The sequence below is a fragment of the Eutrema salsugineum genome, unplaced genomic scaffold (genome assembly GCF_000478725.1).
Source record: "Eutrema salsugineum unplaced genomic scaffold, Eutsalg1_0 scaffold_9, whole genome shotgun sequence".
Taxonomy (NCBI): Eukaryota; Viridiplantae; Streptophyta; class Magnoliopsida; order Brassicales; family Brassicaceae; genus Eutrema; species Eutrema salsugineum.
In genome coordinates, this window is record NW_006256342.1 from 12,553,184 (window position 1) to 12,571,433 (window position 18,250).

Here is an 18,250-nt window from a genome sequence, read left to right on the forward strand (position 1 = left end):
GATATGGATTGATATCCCTTTATACTACATCTGATAAAGAGGATTGATAACCCTCAAGAGTCCAAGAAACTCTTTGTTTATCAATTGGTACTGTTGCCAACTTGTGGAATTTAACATTAGTTTATGCTTTGTTCTTGAGATCAAGCATCTTTCTTTTGTTTAACTGATTATACTTTAGAGTTTTGTTTACAGGTGCATGGGAACAAGATCAAGGAGTTGTTACCCTCCTCTTCCCTACATTGAAAATATCAACCTGGTAGACACAGATGCTAGAAGAGCAAGGGAAAGAGCAGCACATCTTGAGAGATTGGGTATGGATCAGCAACAAGTCAGAGATGAGCATCAGGCTCAAGCATATGTTCAGGATTAGGGAGTTGGTATTGGAGTTCTTGGGATTGGCGTTCAGGTTCCACAACCACTGGTCCATCAGGGACAAGCTCAAGGACACCAAAACCAGCATACGCATCAGGTCAATCAACAACCCCACCCACAACCTCCCAGGCGTCATGAGCAACATCCAGTCTTTGTTGGAGAGAATGACAGGGCTAATGCACATCAATACAGAGCAGGAATCCAAGCTCCACCAGTCCAAAACAACAATTTTGAAGTAAAGGCATCACTTCTCAATATGGTGCAGAATTCAAAATTTCATGGGCTGCTTATGGGGGATCCACTTGAGCACCTTGATCAATTTGACAGAGTCTATGATCTGACAAAAATTAATAGGGTCTCAGAGGATAGCTTCAAGTTAAGATTGTTCCCTTTCAGCTTGGGAGACAAAGCTCATCAGTGGAAAAATAACTTACCAAGGGGTTCAATCCAAACAAGAGAACAATGTAAACTGACTTTCCTCTATAAATTCTTTTCCACATCAAGAAAAGCCAAGTTGAGGAATCAAATTTCAAGCTTTACCCAATACAACATTGAGAGCTTTGGGGAAGCATTGGAAAGATTTAGAAACTATACAAACTAATGCCCTCATCATGGTTTTTCTGAGGCTTCTCTTCTTAGGACTCTAGACAGAGGTGCTCTCTCCAAGTTCAGGACTCAACTTGATACAGCCTCAAATGGCAATTTCCTTGCTAAAAAAATCAATGCAGCAATGAAGCTGGTGGAGAACTTGGCTATGGGTAATGACACCTATGGAGAAGACTATGACAGAGCTTATAGAGTAGAAGGTTCTACTGAAGAACATAGACTGCAAAAGGATATAAAGGAGCTGCAAGTCAAGATTGACAAGGTCTTAGTTGCAACTCAGAAGCCTATAAACTTTGTGGGAGAGTTTAGTGAGAAGAACTGCTTTGAGAGTGTGAATGAGGATGGATTTAACACAAGAGGAGCTGCATTACATTGGAAATCAAACAAGTTCCAGAAGTATAACACTTACAATAACCAGAACTTGTGCTACAGAAACCCCAATGTAGCTAATCCTGGTGATCAAGTCTACCCCTCTCCACAAGCTCAGCAAGGATATCTTCCCAAGAACCAGTTCCAAGGAAACTTCCAAGTTCCACAGGCTTTACAGCAACAAGCGGTTCAGAACCAAGGGAATATCTTCCCAAATCAATTCAATTTCCAGCAACAAAAGTCTCTTCCTCCTGGATTTGGACAGCCACAAGTTCAACAGAGTACTTTTCAGCAGCAAGGTTCTGATATCAGTGTTGTTCTACAACAGATCCTGCAGGGCCAACAAAAGCTGGATTCTAGGTGTAATGACCTCAGTTCCAAGATGGAGACATTAGGGACTGAAATCAATACTCTTAAGAAAAACAAGGGCATCTCCACTTCTGAAGCTCAAAGCTCTCTGCCAGGCAAAGCTGTTCCAAACCCCAAGGAATATTGCAATGCCATATACTCAAGTGATGATCACACTTCTGCTGTTCAGGAAATTGAATACCTTCTTTATGGCCAAGTCTCTAATGAGTTAACCTTCAACAATGAGGATGAAGACTCCATCATAGATGACTTTGTTAGCATGTTCTCTGATCTCAATGAGAACAATGAGAAAGAAGGTGGAGAGGCAGCTTGTTTTGCTAGGGACAAAAACATTTCTGATGGTACTGAAGGCAAGGGACTGAACACTGATCAAGTCACTCCCCAAGATGGAATCTCCAGACTTGATTTAGCAAATGTGAAGCCTACATCACTCCGAAAGTTGGGTAATCCAGGGAAATTCACTATCTCTTGCACTCTTGGCAACTTCAGAGTTGAGAATGCTTTGTGTGATTCTGGCTCGAGTGTTGGTGTGATGTCTCTAGAATGATGGAGAGGCTAGGGATCAATACTTTCAAGCACTAACCTTTTTCAATTACCTTTGGAGATTCTTTCTCAAAGAAACCTTGTGGGCTACTAGAGAACTATCCATTGAAGGTTGGTGAGGGCATAGTCCCCACTGATTTATAATCATGAAGATGAAGAAGACCAAAGAGCTTCCTCTTTTGCTTGGGACTTCCTTTCTTAACACTACAGGGGTAAGAATTGACTTTGATACTCAAAGAGTGGTGCTCACAAAGGTGGATAAAGATGTCTCTTACCATGTTAAGCCTCCTTCAGCTGAGTTGTATGGAACTGTTATTCAAGAGATTGATGATCCCCAAGTGCATGAGATGAAATATGTGGGAATGATTGGTATTCTAGGAAGCGCTCAACCCCTTCCAGCTATGGAGGAGAAGAAAGAACTCCACACCAACCCTGTCTATAAGTATTAAGATGAGGAGCCCTTTATTAAAGAAGAAGCTTGCTTCATCTCTTTTCCCCCTATACCAAGTGAGACAGAGCTGAGCAACAAAAAGGGTAATGGTTCTGAATCAAAGGGAAGAATCCTTAGTCTGAATCTTGTTCTCAAGGCTTAACTCTTATCCCTTGGAAATGTAACGATGGAGCTATAAAGTACAAGATCCAATGCAATGGAAGATCAAAACTATATGCTGAGATCAGGGCAGTCTTCACACAAGCAATCATTGACAACGGGTCTAAGGGTATTCAAGAACTGATGAAAAAGGGTCTCAGGTTTTGAATTCAAAGACAAAGGATCTGATAATTTTCAGGTGCTGAATAGCACAGCCTTCTTGCTTGATACCATTGACAAGACAAGGATCATCAGTGGTCCTCCTCTCCCTCATTAAGAAAAGAGTATGAAAAGTCAAACTTAGTGACTTAAAACAAAGTGCTCTTGGGAGACACCCCAAGCTTATCCTTGTATATATTCTCTTAATCCTTTTTTTTATGTTTTAGGATGTTTTCGATGTGTGTGTTGAGTGATCTCAGGTGTTAAATGGAGTTTGTGCCCTGTGATCTCAAGCATGGTGAACAAGGTGGTAAAATGAAGCATACGGCTAAGTGTTTGTGTATGCCTCGCCTTGTGGCCTCGGCTTAAGATCTACCTGAGGCATAGATTTTTAGATAATATTTCTCACGAACCATATGCCTCGCGTAAGAACCCGCAGGATGGAACAGGCCGAGGCACAATGCCGAATGAAAACATGAAATACCTCGGCATGAGGCCATGGGCTGGATCATGGCGAGGCGTGGATGATTTGAGTACATAGGGAATCTGAACATATGCCTCAACATATATGCCTTGGGCTGATCCATGTCGAGGCACACTTCACCAAATAAAAGGTTCAACACCTCGAGGTGAGGCCGCAGGTAAAACATGGCGAGGTCGTATGAGGTTCTTCAAGCCAAAGTCAAAAATTCATGCCTCGAGATGGTGGCCTCGAGCTGGGACATGTCAAGGCATGCATAAAAGCCTCGGCCAAGAAACAAGAGGCCTCGGCATAAAAGCCTCGGCCAAATGCATCCCGAGGCCAATGCCAAAACAAAACAGTCAAAACCTCGAGTTAAGGCCACGGGTGGACAAAAGGGCGAGGCAGGGGTATGAAGATGAACACAAACCCAGAAAATGATGCCTCGGGTTGGAGGAAGAACAGTCCATGGTGAGGCACCAAGGCGAGGCAATGATAAAATGGTGCAAGATCAAGCTTTTACCATCACTTCAAGAGCTTTTAGAGCAGTGCAAGGAGCCGCATCAAACCAACAACTCTTCCAATGATGTTTGGTCTCCTGAGGTGTATCATTCCACTCCTCCATTCCTGTACATAGCATTCAAGCATCTAGTTTTTCTTTTTCTTAGTTTGTCTTTTTCATGTTTGTTTATCCTCTTGCTCATGCTTTTATTACACAGGGACAGTGTAATTTAAGTGTGGGGGAGGGGTTTTGTGTTTACTAATCATGTTTTTGTGTTCTTGTTTTCCCTTTTGCATCTTGAGTCTCATTTGATAGGGCATAGCATCTAAGTGCATAGAAAACCAAAAAAAAATGTTCATTCAGCTGCATTCACATGTTAAGATTGAATTTAGAGTTGCATAATCATATAGGTCTGCATCATTTACATGGGAGTAATGATAGATTTCTTTGCGAGAGCATCATATTAAGATTTTAGTTCATAACCCTAGTTATTAGTTCTTTGATGCTTGCAAGTGACAAAATGTGTGACGATGTTTAGACCTTGATTGAAGCAAGCTTTGAATTGAATTCAGCCTTATCAAGTGGAACTCTTAACCTGACTTTGAATTATCATGTGATGCTTGTTTAGATATACTTGTGGATACATATACATACATATAATTACCACTCTTGTTAACCCAAGTAGCTGATCTCCATCATTGAGACAGTTTTCCCTGCCCTTAACTAATCCATATTTGAAACCTAAACACTCTAGTGAGCAATGTGAGGCCTAGTTTTGAATAAACTTGACAGAAAGTGTTGGGTTTAGAGCGACAAGAGTAGGCTTTCATGTAGATCTAGATCTGCATCATGAGCCTAGAGTAGATTGAGATGAGCCAGGGGATGGAAAAGAAAAGAAAATGGATTGGGGTCTGGTGTTCAAAGATAAAACTCTAGCCCCTAAGTGAAAAGAAAGAAAACAAAAGAAGCAAAAGGGCTCAAGTATCTAAAGAGAAAAACAAAGAGGCTAGAGTGTGCTTTGTGAGAAAGAGCTAAGTTAACGGTTTAGACCCCAAAGCCAGACTTTGATAATGAAAAGCTGAATCCCATGGTGAGAAAAAGAATGAGAGTGAAGTGAGAAGTGGGCTTAAAAGGCAATGAAATCCTTGGATAAAGGTAGCTTAGGAGTGTTCTTCATGGGTTTAGAATTTAAGGTGAAAGATCAATTTGGGGCATTGGGTAGATCGGAGTCTACTCTTGTATGCATCAGTTGCTTTTTACCCTTAGCATTCTTATTCCTTCATAAAGTTTACCCATACGTGTGTTAAGCATGATTAGTGAGTAGTCTTCTTTTAAGCTTTTAAGTGTGTTGATTAGGGGGCTTGGATGTTGATTTATGATGTTTAAGTTCTAGATTCTCATTTCATTTCCTTAGTTAGCTGCTCTTTATGCTAGATCTCTCATTATAAGCTTGATCTTTATTTGAATTTGAGTCCTTGTTTAGTTTCTCTTGTTTGCTTGTTCTTAATTACAGCTTGTTCTTGTTTGTTTTATGTTTTAGATCAATTAGTCACCAACCTGCTTATTAGACTTGGATTAAGATAGTTTCATCATAGTTCTAGTGTCTAGAATCTCTCCATTTGGATTGACCCTCAAGTTCTACAACATAAGAGGTTAATTGACCTTAGTAGGCTAAAAACCTATCAGTGAGACATAAAATGCTAAGTAAAATGCATGCTCAAAAACTATCAAATTATGCATATATCAACTCCCGGCACTTACACTTTGTTTGTCCTCAAGCAAACAAGAACAAATGAGAAAGAGGTTTGGAGTTTGGGAGTTCACATTTTCTTTAAAGAGAGAGAGGTGATCATCAAAAGAACTCAAGCTCATAGTCCTAGTTACTAGTTCTGAAATGCAATGCAATGAATACTTTGAATGCAGCAAGTTCAAGCCCTGATCTACATAAACATTCTTATCTCTCAGCCTTTTAACATTCATTAAGTTGTAACCATGGGGATCAAAGTGATGCATACTCAAATGAACAAGCTTGGCTAAGGATGAGGTTGTGAGATAAAATTGATCTCATTCAATGCATATGTGGGTTAAATTCAGAACAAAGGATCTCTCTATCAAGGAATGAACTTCAAAAAAATCCTAAGAGCAAAAATCAACTCATGCATACAAGAATAAACTCCCATCTACCGAATGACCCAAATTGAATTCACCCTAACTCTAAACTCATGAAGAACACACCTAAGTGATGTGGTGTCTGCGTTGAGGGTTGTCAAGTTTTACCCTAAATGAAATCAATAGCCGCAAGTGCACAGCTCATCGATTGTAGTACTTAGGGATCGAATCCACAGAGAAGGAGGATCTTTCCTTCAAAAGCCTTCGAAAGAAATATATAGTTAGGATGTCTAAAACCAGGTGATTTTTGTGAGGGTTTTGGTGGTGTCTTTGAAACGTAAAAACTAATCTTAAAGAGAAAATACGGGAATTAAAATGACCTAATAACTAAACTTAACAGAAAAAACTAAAAAAGAGAAAACGGCTAAACCTAATTGCTTTAATTAAAATCGATTGAAAGAGTAAAGATACTAGACTAAAGCTTGAATAAAAATCGGTGTGAATCTATATAAAAGAAGGCGTTGGGGTTCAGGGAAGTTTTCTCAGGGGTATGAACTATTCAAAACATTGATAGAGAGTAAATTTGATAAGATCTTAGCTTAAACTTTTCGAACTGGAGTCACGGATGTATGAATACGCCACTGTCGTGATCATAGAAAACTATCAGTCACGGATGTATGAATACGCCACTGTCGTGATCATAGAAAACTATCTCTCTTAACCCTGACCAGTAGGTTTCCACTCTGGTCCTGGAAGAGAAAAGATGCATTATGTTTAAGACTCGTCAGCATTCACAAATCGCCCATAGGTAGGTTTCCACTCCTATGTTTGTTTTGCGCTCCCAAACTAGATCTGACACCCGATTAACACGTTCAGGTCACCAAGCATCTGGATCAGATTGTAGTTCATGATGCTACCCTCATGCAGTAAAAACGAATTCAAAAGAAAAAGTTCTAAGATTCTGCTCAATAGCTCATGGAATCCTCATCGAACATATGTATCCCCATCGAAAATCCCTTATACCCAACAATAAAACTATTCAGACATGATAAACGAAATCAAAAACATGGTACTAAAAAGTAGTACAGAAACCGAAATTGAAAAAGAAAGAACAAGGGTTCAAGAGATAGATCTCTCTCTCCCTAAAACCTAAAAACAAAGCTTAAAGTAAAATTTTTGTAAATTATTTTGTCTCTCTTCTTCTTCTTTAAAAAAAACCTAAATGATATGTATTTATAGTCTCCAATACTCTCTGGTGTCTAGGGTTCCGGAATTGAGGCTGGGAAAATGATACGGGCTTCAGAAATGGGCCTTCAAACTCGGAGTTAGCTGGCCGCAGTCGGGATGTGCGTGACCGCGGAGAATGGATGGCTGGCCGCGGTCGGGATGCTTGTGACCGCAGGAATGGGCTGTTGGCCGCGGGTGGAAACGCTTGTCGGCTGGTTTACGGGACATCTTGCTCTTCACGTATATTTTGATAGAACCGTTGGATTGCCAAGCTATAAAGTGTACTGGAAAGCTGTACTTCCATATTTGATATCTCCAAATTTGAGCTGGATCAGACGGTGAGAAGGCCTTCAATCGGGGGTGAACTTCTGATGGTTTGACTCTGAGCTAAAAATCTGGTCTTGTATCCATTTTGTTAAGCTTTTCCCTAAGTTTCCTGAAAAGAGTCTTGGAACTACAAATACTAGAAAAACATAATAAAAGTACTTCAAAGCAATAAAAAACATAGAAAAAGTATTTCAAAACGATCCATAAAAGTGGTCAAAATATAGTGTTATCAACTCCCCCAAACTTAAACCTTTGTTTGTCCTCAAACAAAGAAAAAGTCTAAACTGGTTAAGTGAAAACAAAAATAGGAAATGCACAAATCTCAGAGACATGAACTCCTAAACTAGGACCAAAGATCGTGCATCAATCCACAACTTAGTCTAGAAAATTCTCACCAAGACACAAAAAATACTAGTCCACTTTTTCCGTCATGTAAAACTTAAACAATCTAAATCTTGATTGCAGTCAACTAGCTCTCTACTTTCATTAAGTTCAATAGTGAGTTCTCATTAAAGACATCATCCAGGGAAGACGGCGTTTGGCATTAAAAGGCTATTTAAGTGGTGGAGTTAAAGTGTTTCGGGTTACCTGATGAATCTGGAGGATGCAAGATAATATGCAAAACCGCAAGAGAGATAAGGACCTGTTGATGACCGGAATTTTCAGTCACTTCTTCTTGCCCAATGTTGTTGCATAATCTTTCATCCTTTGTTGTAAACAGCTATTCCCCTAGATTTAGATTCTTTCCAGGAATCAGAAAATGATCTCCAAAACTCCATAAAATCGAACTCCAGTTGCTTTGGGACTTAAAATTCGCTATTTCTAGACTCTCTAAGGCTTTTATTTCCTTTATTTTCTTATTTTCGGATTTTTTCTTTAAAAAAAAAAATGGAAAGGAAATGCTTTTTAAAGAGAGAGAGATAGAGGACGAGATTGTACCAAAATTTGAGATTTTTCTAAGGCAAACTGAGCTTCTTCTTGTGTTGAATCCTTTCGGGAATTTTTCCGGCAAATCGCAGGTCTCTGTCTTTGGTGACTGAAAACTGCGTCGTTCCTCTTTCTCTCCAACGTTTTTACACATATCTGCATATAAGACAACAGAAAACAAGAGTGCATGTGGTTTGAAAAAGGATTGGTTAAGGTGGGGAACTAGCTAAAGATGAACTAGCCATTCAGAATCAACAGAGAGTGGTAAAAAGGGTAAAGGAGTCCTGAATGTATGATTCGTTTCCCTAATCTAATGCTTCAGTGAGAAAATTAAGTCCAAATTAAGTCCAAATAAAACAGAGCTAGTGTATTCCTTCATCTAAATCGAAATCATTCAAATTCCTCTAGGGTACTTCGTTTCAAATGTGCTTAGCTACCGCCAAGTCTAGTCCTAAATCATGAATGAGCATGTCACTAGGAACAGTCTAAAAGCACACAGTCAACTATCATTGATTCATGTTCACCATTCCCTTTAAACGTATTTTGTTTTGAAAAACCGGCTTTGAAAAACTTTAAGGAAAATGCAAAAAGTGTAGATAATGCAAGACTCATTAAAGAAAAGTGGTTAGAAAAGGATGAAATCCTCCCCCAGACATAAATCACACTGTCCTCAGTGTAAAACAAGTCGAGATTGGATAAGAAAAATGCATAGATAATTGAATTTGGTAAGGCCAAAGAGAACTTTCTTGGATCCGGGATGCTGGTGGTGATAGACCGGATTCATTCGAAGAGGTTTGGGAAGGTGATAGGTGGTGATGAAGGTGGTGGGAAGTGATGAATGAGGTGGAATGGGGCTTGGTGAGGTGGAATGAGGTGAAGTGGGTGGTTTTGGGTCAGATTTCATCTCAATGACCATTTGCCGCGGTCAGAGGTCACGCAACCCCGGTAAAGTGGTGTCCGGCCACGGTCAGAAAGACGCGGCCGCGTTGAAAAGGCGTTTCCCGCGGTCAGAGCACCTGCGACCGCGGGAGCTTATATGCGGCATGTTTCCTACTTCTCCTTGGTTCCTGCTGGACCGAGCAGTCATGGACCATCCTTCTTTTTGGTTTTTTTTTGTTTTTTATTTTTTTGGCTTTTTTGTTTTATAAGAAACACCTGAAACTAAGAAAAAGAAAAAGATCAATAGAAAAAGAAAGAAAAATCCTAAAGAAAACAATACCGAAATGGGTTGTCTCCCATTAAGCGCTTCTGTTTTAAGTCGTTTAGCTCGACGTTGGTGTTGGACGTGGCTTAGTCCAATGAAGAAGATCTTGTCCTGAGACAAGTCTTTTTGGACATCTCCTTGTTTTGCCTAGCATGTTCTTCGTCACTCCAAAGCTCTTCTTCAAACTCTTCTGTTGCAGAACGTTTTCCTGCCTTGCTGTTGTATGGAACAGCTTCTGTGAAGACATCTTTGTCTATATTAGCAAACGAAATCGTCCAGTTTGGCCAGTCCATTATAGCTCCGGAAGTTGCTAAAAAAGACCATCCGAGAATCACTGGATGTGTTGCGTCTCTTGTTTCGACGATGTAGAAGTCGACAGGCACGATGCAATCTCCTATTCTCAAAGGAATGTCATGAGCTATTCCTTGAGGTGTTGCATTGGAATCATCAGCTAGACTAATCTTTGCTCTAGTCCTGCGCAGGTGTTTAATACCAAGTCTCAAAGCAATTGCCTTGGACATCATGCAAAGACAAGCTCCAGAATCACAAAGCACGTTTTTAAACATTTCTCCTCTAATAGAACAAGATATGAGAAACTGACCTGTAGTCTTGACCTTATGGAGAATTCGAACGTGTCTTTCTCTGTAAGTGTTGGCTGGTGTTTCAAACGCAGAATAAGACTCACAAAGGAAGGCTGCAGCGTCGTATTCCATGATTGAATCGATGTATGGCATCTTTATCTTGCTGCATTGCGGGTCTTCTCGGATCAAAGAGTCATCTGAATCCTCAACACATTCCATTGCCATCATACAAGGTAATGATTCATGCCAATCTGTTTCCTCATCAGAAACTTGGTCTCTTTCTTCCTGAGTTGCTTTTCTAGGTGCTGGAGGTTGAAGTTGGGACAGAAGATGTATTATCTTCCTTTCAAATCTCGGAAGTGAATCTGAACGACCAATTCCCGCAGTCAGAGGCCTCGCGACCGCGGGAAAAGGAGTCTTGGCCGCGGTCAGGACAGTTGCACCCGCGGCTCCGAATGTGTCCTACTCATAGTGTGCTTCCTCTTTCTCATACTCGGCACAGACCTCTTCAGCCTCTTTCTTGGGTAAAATAGCATCATTTAAACTCATACCGGGGTGTTGTTGTGCATCTTCACCAGGATCTTTGGGAGATTTCTTAGAAAATCTTACAATTTGCTCAATGTTGGGCATCTATTCCATTCTTGCATCAATCTCTCGTGCCTTGAGCTCGAGTTTCTTCAGCCTGTGTTTGATCTCCTGCAACTCTTCGTCTGTCTTCTCTCTATACCAGGAGGCGGATTCCCTGACTTCTTTGATCTCCTGCTTTGATTCGACAATATCACTTGAGTTTTGTATGATATCATACCCTTGTCTTGTCTGCTCTGTTGCGACTTGGTGGATCATCCCAGCTAGTGTTTGTGCGTCCTTGTGGGTTTGTTCTTCCAGAACTCGAACATGATTAGCCAGATCATAGAATTTTCTGTTGAACTCTTCAGAGATTGAATCAATTCGCTTGAGCAGGGTGGTTTCTGTGAGAATCTGCTGATCAAGGAACTGGTTTATCATTCCTTTGAGGCGTCTCAAACGTCTTCTGATCCTCAAGTTGTCCTCTTGCTGATTAGGATTCTGCGGTGGAGGATGATAGGCGTGTGGCTCGAAATAGGTCGGAGGAGGACCATAAGGATCTTCTCGGCGTCGAACAGGCTCTCTGTGCCGGTGGTATGTATGATTTGGCTGGCTGTATCGATCCATGTAGCTAAGATCTCGGGCTTGGTGTTCTTCTCTGCATCTGGTGTCTTGAGGAGTGTTGTAAAAACCTCCCTCATAGTAGGGATTTTGATTTATAGGATCCATTGTGTCGAGAATGGAAACAAAATAACCGAAAAATGGAAATATGCTGAAGGGGTTCTAGAGTCGATTTACCAATCTTTCTTAGGGTTTTTTGGAAAAGAAAACGCGTGCCTTCCCTGGCAATGGCGCCAAAAACTTGATGTGGTGTCTGCGTTGAGGGTTGTCAAGTTTTACCCTAAATGAAATCAATAGCCGCAACTGCACAACTGATTGATTGTAGTACTTAGGGATCGAATCCACAGGGAAGGAGGATCTTTCCTGCAAAAGCCTTCGAAAGAAATATAAAGTAAGGAAGTCTAGAACCAGACGATTTTTGTGAGGGTTTTGGTGGTGTCTTTGAAACGTAAAAATTAATCTTAAAGAGAAAATTCGGAAATTAAAATGACCTAATAACTAAACTTAACATAAACGACTAAAAACGAGAAAATGGCTAAACCTAATTGGTTTAATGAAAATCGATTGAAAGAGTAAAGATACTAGACTAAAGCTTGAATAAAAATCGGTGTGAATCTATAGAAAAGAAGGTGCTGGGGTTCAGGGAAGTTTTCTCAGGGGTATGAACGATTCAAAACATTGCTAGAGAGTAAATTTGATAAGATCTTAGATTAAACTTTTCGAACTAGAGACACGGACGTATGAATATGCCACTGTCGTGATCATAGACAACTATCTCTCTCAACCCTGACCAGTAGGTTACCACTCTGGCCCTGGAAGAGAAAAGATGCATTATGTTTAAGACTCGTCAGCATTCACAAATCGCCCATAGGTAGGTTTCCACTCCTATATTTGTTTTGCTCTTCCAAACTAGATCTGACACCGGATGAACACGTTCGTGTCACCAAGCATATGGATCAGATTGTAGTTCATAACGCTACTCTCATGCAGTAAAAACGAATTCAGAAGAAAAAGTTCTAAGATTCGGCTCAATAGCTCATGGAATCCTCATTGAACATATGTATCCCCATCAAAAATCCCTTATACCCAACAATAAAACTATTTAGACATGATAAACGAAATCAAAAACATGGTATTAAAAAGTAGTACAGAAACCGAAATTGAAAAAAGAAATAACAAGGGTTCAAGCGATAGATCTCTCTCTCCCTAAAACCTAAAAACAAAGCTTAAAGTAAAATTTCTGTAAGGTATTTCGTCTCTCTTCTTCTTCTTTAAAAACGACCTAAATGATATGTATTTATAGACTCCAATACTCTCTGGTGTCTGGGGTTCCGGAATTGAGGCTGGGAAAATGATACGGGCTTCAGAAATGGGCCTTAAAACTCGGAGTTAGCTGGCCGCGGTCGGGATGTGCGTGACCGCGGAGAATGGATGGCTGGCCGCGGTCGGGATGCTTGTGACCGCGGGAATGGGCTGTTGGCCGCGGGTGGAAACGCTTGCCGGCTGGTTTACGGTACATCTTGCTCTTCACGTATATTTTGGTTGAATCGCTGGATTGCCAAGTTGTAAAGTGTGCTGGAAAGCTGATACTTCCATATTTGATATCTCCAAATTTGAGCTGGATCAGACGGTGAGAAGGCCTTCAATCGGGGGTGAACTTCTGACGGTTTGACTCTAAGCTAAAAATCTGGTCTTCTATCCATTTTGTGAAGCTTTTCCCTAAGTTTCCTGAAAACAGTCTTGGAACTACAAATACTAAAAAAACATAACAAAAGTAATTCAAAGAAATAATAAACATAGAAAAAGTATTTCAAAACGATCCATAAAATTGGTCCAAATACGGTGTTATCACTAAGCTACCCTTTTTCCAAGGCTTTCTTTGCCTTCTTAACCCATTTCTCACTTCACTCTCATTCTTTTTCTCACTAGGGTATTCAAATTTCATTTACAAACACTGGCCTTGGGGTCTAAACTTTGCACTTAGCATTATCTCCCCTCTTTTCTTATATCTTTTAACATTTGAGCCTTTGGCTTCTTTTCTTACTTTCTTTTCACTTATAGGCTAGACTTTTCCTTTTAGACTCAAGACCTTTCTTTTCGTTGAACACCAGTCCCCAATCCATTTTCTTTTCTTTCCCATCCCTTAGCTCTCATCTTAATCTCTCTCTTTTCCACTCAATGCTTCCCCAAGATCCCTTCCTAACCTACTCTAGTCTCATGATGCAGAGCTAGATCTACATGAAAGCCTACCCTTGTTTCTGTAAACCCAACACTGTTTGTCAAGTTCATTCAAAACAAGGCCTCACATCGGTCCCTAGAGTGTTTTGGCTTCAAAGATGGCTTAGCTAAGGGCACGGAAAACTGTCTCAATGATGGAGATCAGCTTCTTGGATTAAAAAGAGTGGTAAATAGGAAAGATAACCCAAGTATGTATATGTTATCCACTACTTCGTCTAAGTAATCATCACATGATAATTCAAAGTCAGGTTAAAAGTTCCACGTTCTAGAGTTCAATTAAAAGGTTGCTTTAACCAAGGTCTAAACAATGCCACACATGTCATCACTTTCAAGCATCAAAGAACTAATAACTAAGGGCATGAACTAAAATCTTAAATTGGTGCTGTCTCTCATAAACCTATCATTACTCCCATTAAAATGATGCAAACCTACATGAAATTCATTCTAGACTCAGTCCTAAAATGTGAATGCAACTAAATGAACATTTTTTGTGTGAAAATTTTCAAATTTTCAATTTTTTGGTTTTTCTATGCACTTAGATGCTATGCATGATCAAATAAGACTCAAGATGCAAAAGAGAAAATAAAAACATAGAAAACATGATTAGTAAACACAAAACCCATCCCCCACACTTAAATTACACAGTCCTGTGTAATACAAGCATGAAAAAGAGGAATTACAAACATGAAATGCAAAAGATAAAGATTAATGCTAAATGCTCATTTACAAGTGTTTGGAATGATACCTGATGTGTTCTTTATGCAAAGGAGGAGTGAATATCTGCATCAGATGAGGCTAGACATCTCTGGAGGTGGGTTAGTATTGATGTCACTCCTTACTGCCGCTCAGCTCACCAGCAGCACTTGACTCGCAGCCTGATGCGATTACATATGTTTTGGCCTGGTCTCCTCTGCTGCGGTTTAGCTGACCCGCAGCACCTCACTCGCAGCAACAAGCAAGCTGTTTTGCCTTAGCCAAGTCCTCTGTGCTGCGGCTTAGCCCACTCAGAACACCTAAGCCACGGCGTCAAGCGGATGGATTCTTCTTTGTTTTTCACCCCTGCTGCGAGTTAGCTCACCAGCAGCGCCTCACCAGCAGCAAAGGCTGCATCTGTTGGTTTTATTGCCCTTAAGCCTTAATCTCATCTGTTGCTGGTTCTTTTCCACCTTGTCCTTAAGCCAAATGATTTCCCAGACATTTACAACCTGAGACCACTCCACAAAACACATCAAAACATCCTAAAACATAAAACGAAAAGATTAAAAGACTATGTACAAGGATAAGCTTAGGGAAGACTTGAGAAGAAGACCCAAGAGTGACTGGTTTAGTTCTTGTTGGGCTCTTGTCTTGGGAGCTTGAGCTTTTGCTTTGTTGTTACTAATCTCTTTCTCACTTGGTGTAGAAGATAGAGATTCCAAACAAGCTTCATCATCACTAAAGAAATCCCATTCAAACTCAAGATCAGGTTTTATTAGGGATTCTTTCTTCTTCTCCACAGCTGCTAGGGGTTGAGTTTCTTCTATAGTTCCAGTGCTCCCCACATACTTCATCTCATAGTCTTTAAATTCATCAACTTCCTCAGATATAACTCCACAAAACTCAGATAAAGGAGGATTAAGAGGATGGAAAACTTCATCATCTACATTTGTAAGCATCATTCTTTGAGTATCAAAGTCAATCCTTGCTCCTGTAGTGTTTAGAAAAAGAGTTCCAAAAAAGAGATGAAGCTCTTTGGTCTTATTCATCTTCATTACCACAAAATCAGTTAGAACTATGCATTCACCAATCTTTAGTGGGTAATCTTCAAGGATTCCATATGGCTTCTTCGAGGATGAATCTCTAAAGGTAATTGAGATGGAATGATGCTTTAGGGTCTTGATCCCTAGTCTCTCCACCATGTCTAAAGACATTACACTGATGCTTGATCAAGAATCACACAAAGCATTGTTTACTTTCAAACTTCCAAGAGAGCATGAGATGGAGAACTTTCTTGGATTACCTTGCTTGGGGATAGATTTGGGTTTCACCCTTGTTGAACCAGTGCTAGAGACTCCATCAGTTGTCCTTGCTTGAACCCCTTCCTGTTCTTTGATTTCAAAAATCTCAAGAGTATTCTTCTTCATAGCAAAACTAGCAGCCTCCCCCCCTTCCTTCTCAATGTCCTCATTGAGATCATAGAATAGGCTTTCATACTTTTCTATTATGGGTCCATCATCCTCATCAGTGAGGGTTTTCTCAGTTGAGACCTTTCCATGAAGAATATTCTCAATTTCTTGCCCAGCAGCATGATTCTCAGCATTTGAGATGACTGCATTGCAGTATTCTCTGGGATTGGCAACTGAACTGATGTCCCTTGTAATTAGCTTGAGAGGTGGAGTGGCCCTTGTTGATCTCTAGAGTCTTGACTTTGGAAGCCAAGGTTGCAAGCTGAGTTATAATATCAGAATACGTGCAGTCCTTCTTGTTGTTGATGTCTGCCATTTTCTTGTTAAATTCCATGGCACCACTTGCTTGACCTTGGAGGATTTTCTGGAGCAGGTTCTGCACCTCTTGATCCTTATTCCCAGAGTTCTGTTGGAAACTTTGTTGTTGGGGAGGGAAAAAACCTTGTTGGTTATTGTTTTTTGAGGGTTATTGTTCTGGGTGGGGTGACTCTTGTAGTAGTTAAAGCTCTTTTGGTAACCTTGTTGGCCACCTACAAAGTTCACCTCAGCTGTGATGTTTTCCCCTTGAAAATTGTCCTGAAACACATGATTCACATCTCCAATAAATTTGACTGACTAATGGGAAGCTAGTAGAAGTTTATCTAGATTCTCATTGAGGGACCTGATGTCTTTTCTTGTCTTTTCCTCTTCAGCACTCACAGCTCCTCTTGAATTCCTGTCACAAGGGTCATGGCGTCATTGACTTCCCTGGTGAGAGCATTGCTTGGTATACCCTCTAAATATTTCCCAAGCCTCACAAAATAATTCATGATTCTTCTGAATGAAACTTGAGATTTCATTTCTCAACCTTGCTGTTCTTGATGAAGAGAAGAACTTGGTTAGAAATGCTCTTTTGCATTGCTCTCATGATGTGACTGATCCTTGAGGAAGAGACTTTTCCCATTGATGAGCTTTGTCTCCTAGAGAGAAAGGGAATAGCCTCAACTTGAAACTGTCCTCACTCACTCCATTCATCTTAGTTAGATCACAAACTCTATCAAAGTTATCAATGTGATCTAATGGGTCTTCTAATGCCAAGCCATGAAATCTGTTTGATTGCACCATGTTGATCAAGCCAGATTTGATCTCAAAATCGTTTTCAGGTGTTGGAGCCTGAATCCCATGTCTCTGACCCTGAGCATTGGCCTCATCACCAGCTCCTACAACTTTTCTTGGACGTGGTAATGGAGGCTCTTGCTGATTCTAGTGGTTTCCATTACCACCATGAGCATGTTGCCCTTGATCCATACCCAACCTCTCAATGTGCACTGCTCTTTCTCTTTGTCTTCTTGCTTGACTTCTGGTGTTCATACACCTGAAAACAAAGACAGCACTTGAAAGGTAATTAGTAAAATAACAGAAAATTACTTGATCTCAAGAAGATCCAAAGTCCTACTGCTAGATTAAACTTTCTAATTGGCAACGGCGCCAAATTGATAGTAAGAACTTTTAGGTTCAAACCTAATTACAAAAACTACTCAAATCATCATAGTATTTGAGGTATCAATCCAAATGGAGATGTCTAGGAATTAGAACTATGATGGATCAATTTTTAATCCAATTCTAATGAAACAGGTTGGTGACTAAGTGATCTAAAACATAAAACAAACAAGTAGCAAATCAGAATTAAGGACGAAACAAGCAAGACAACAAAGCAAAGACTCAAATTCAAACAAAGATAAAGCAAAACCTCTAGATATGATCCTTGATCAGGGTGCATTAAATGTTAATTCATGATGCTAAGCAAGCATTGCGACACTTGCAATTATTTAGTCTAGACTTCTAAATCAGATTACTTCATTCCCATGAAAATAATCTCTTTGTTAATCACCTAATCAAGACTAATTCCCATTAGTGAATAAGCAATTAACAAGCATAAGGTTCCAAACCTAATATGACCAAACAGCCTCTTTGTGCATCAAAATAAGAGCCAAGATAGACTGAATCTTATACAGAAAGACATAGCAAGGATCACATTATCTCTAAATCTAATCAACTTAGAACTCAAAGCAAGATCATTTCTTTCCCAAGATAATGATCACTATACTAATCAGCATTCAAACCTAACTCTCATTAGTGGTAATGATAATCAATATTCATTAATAAGCAGTTATAACATATCATTGATGCTTCAAACAAACACTTTCATGGAATTCAAAACATAAACCCTTAAGTTAGCTCATTCAGGCATTTCATCAAACACCTTGTGATTGGAGAAATGCCTAAAGTCTAGATCAAGCTTATAATGAGAGACCTAGCATTAAAAGCAGTTAACTAAG

At 40.0% G+C, this 18,250-nt stretch overlaps 2 non-coding genes across 2 annotated transcripts; one reads left to right on the plus strand and one right to left on the minus strand.

Moving 5' to 3' along the window:
- Nucleotides 1-883: 883 nt before the first annotated feature.
- LOC112087316 lies at nucleotides 884-990 on the minus strand. The gene has a single exon (XR_002900019.1). It is a non-coding gene; the product is annotated as a small nucleolar RNA R71 (small nucleolar RNA).
- A 15,683-nt stretch (nucleotides 991-16,673) lies between these two features.
- Nucleotides 16,674-16,781, plus strand: LOC112087131. The gene has a single exon (XR_002899909.1). It is a non-coding gene; the product is annotated as a small nucleolar RNA R71 (small nucleolar RNA).
- The last annotated feature ends 1,469 nt before the right edge of the window (nucleotides 16,782-18,250 follow it).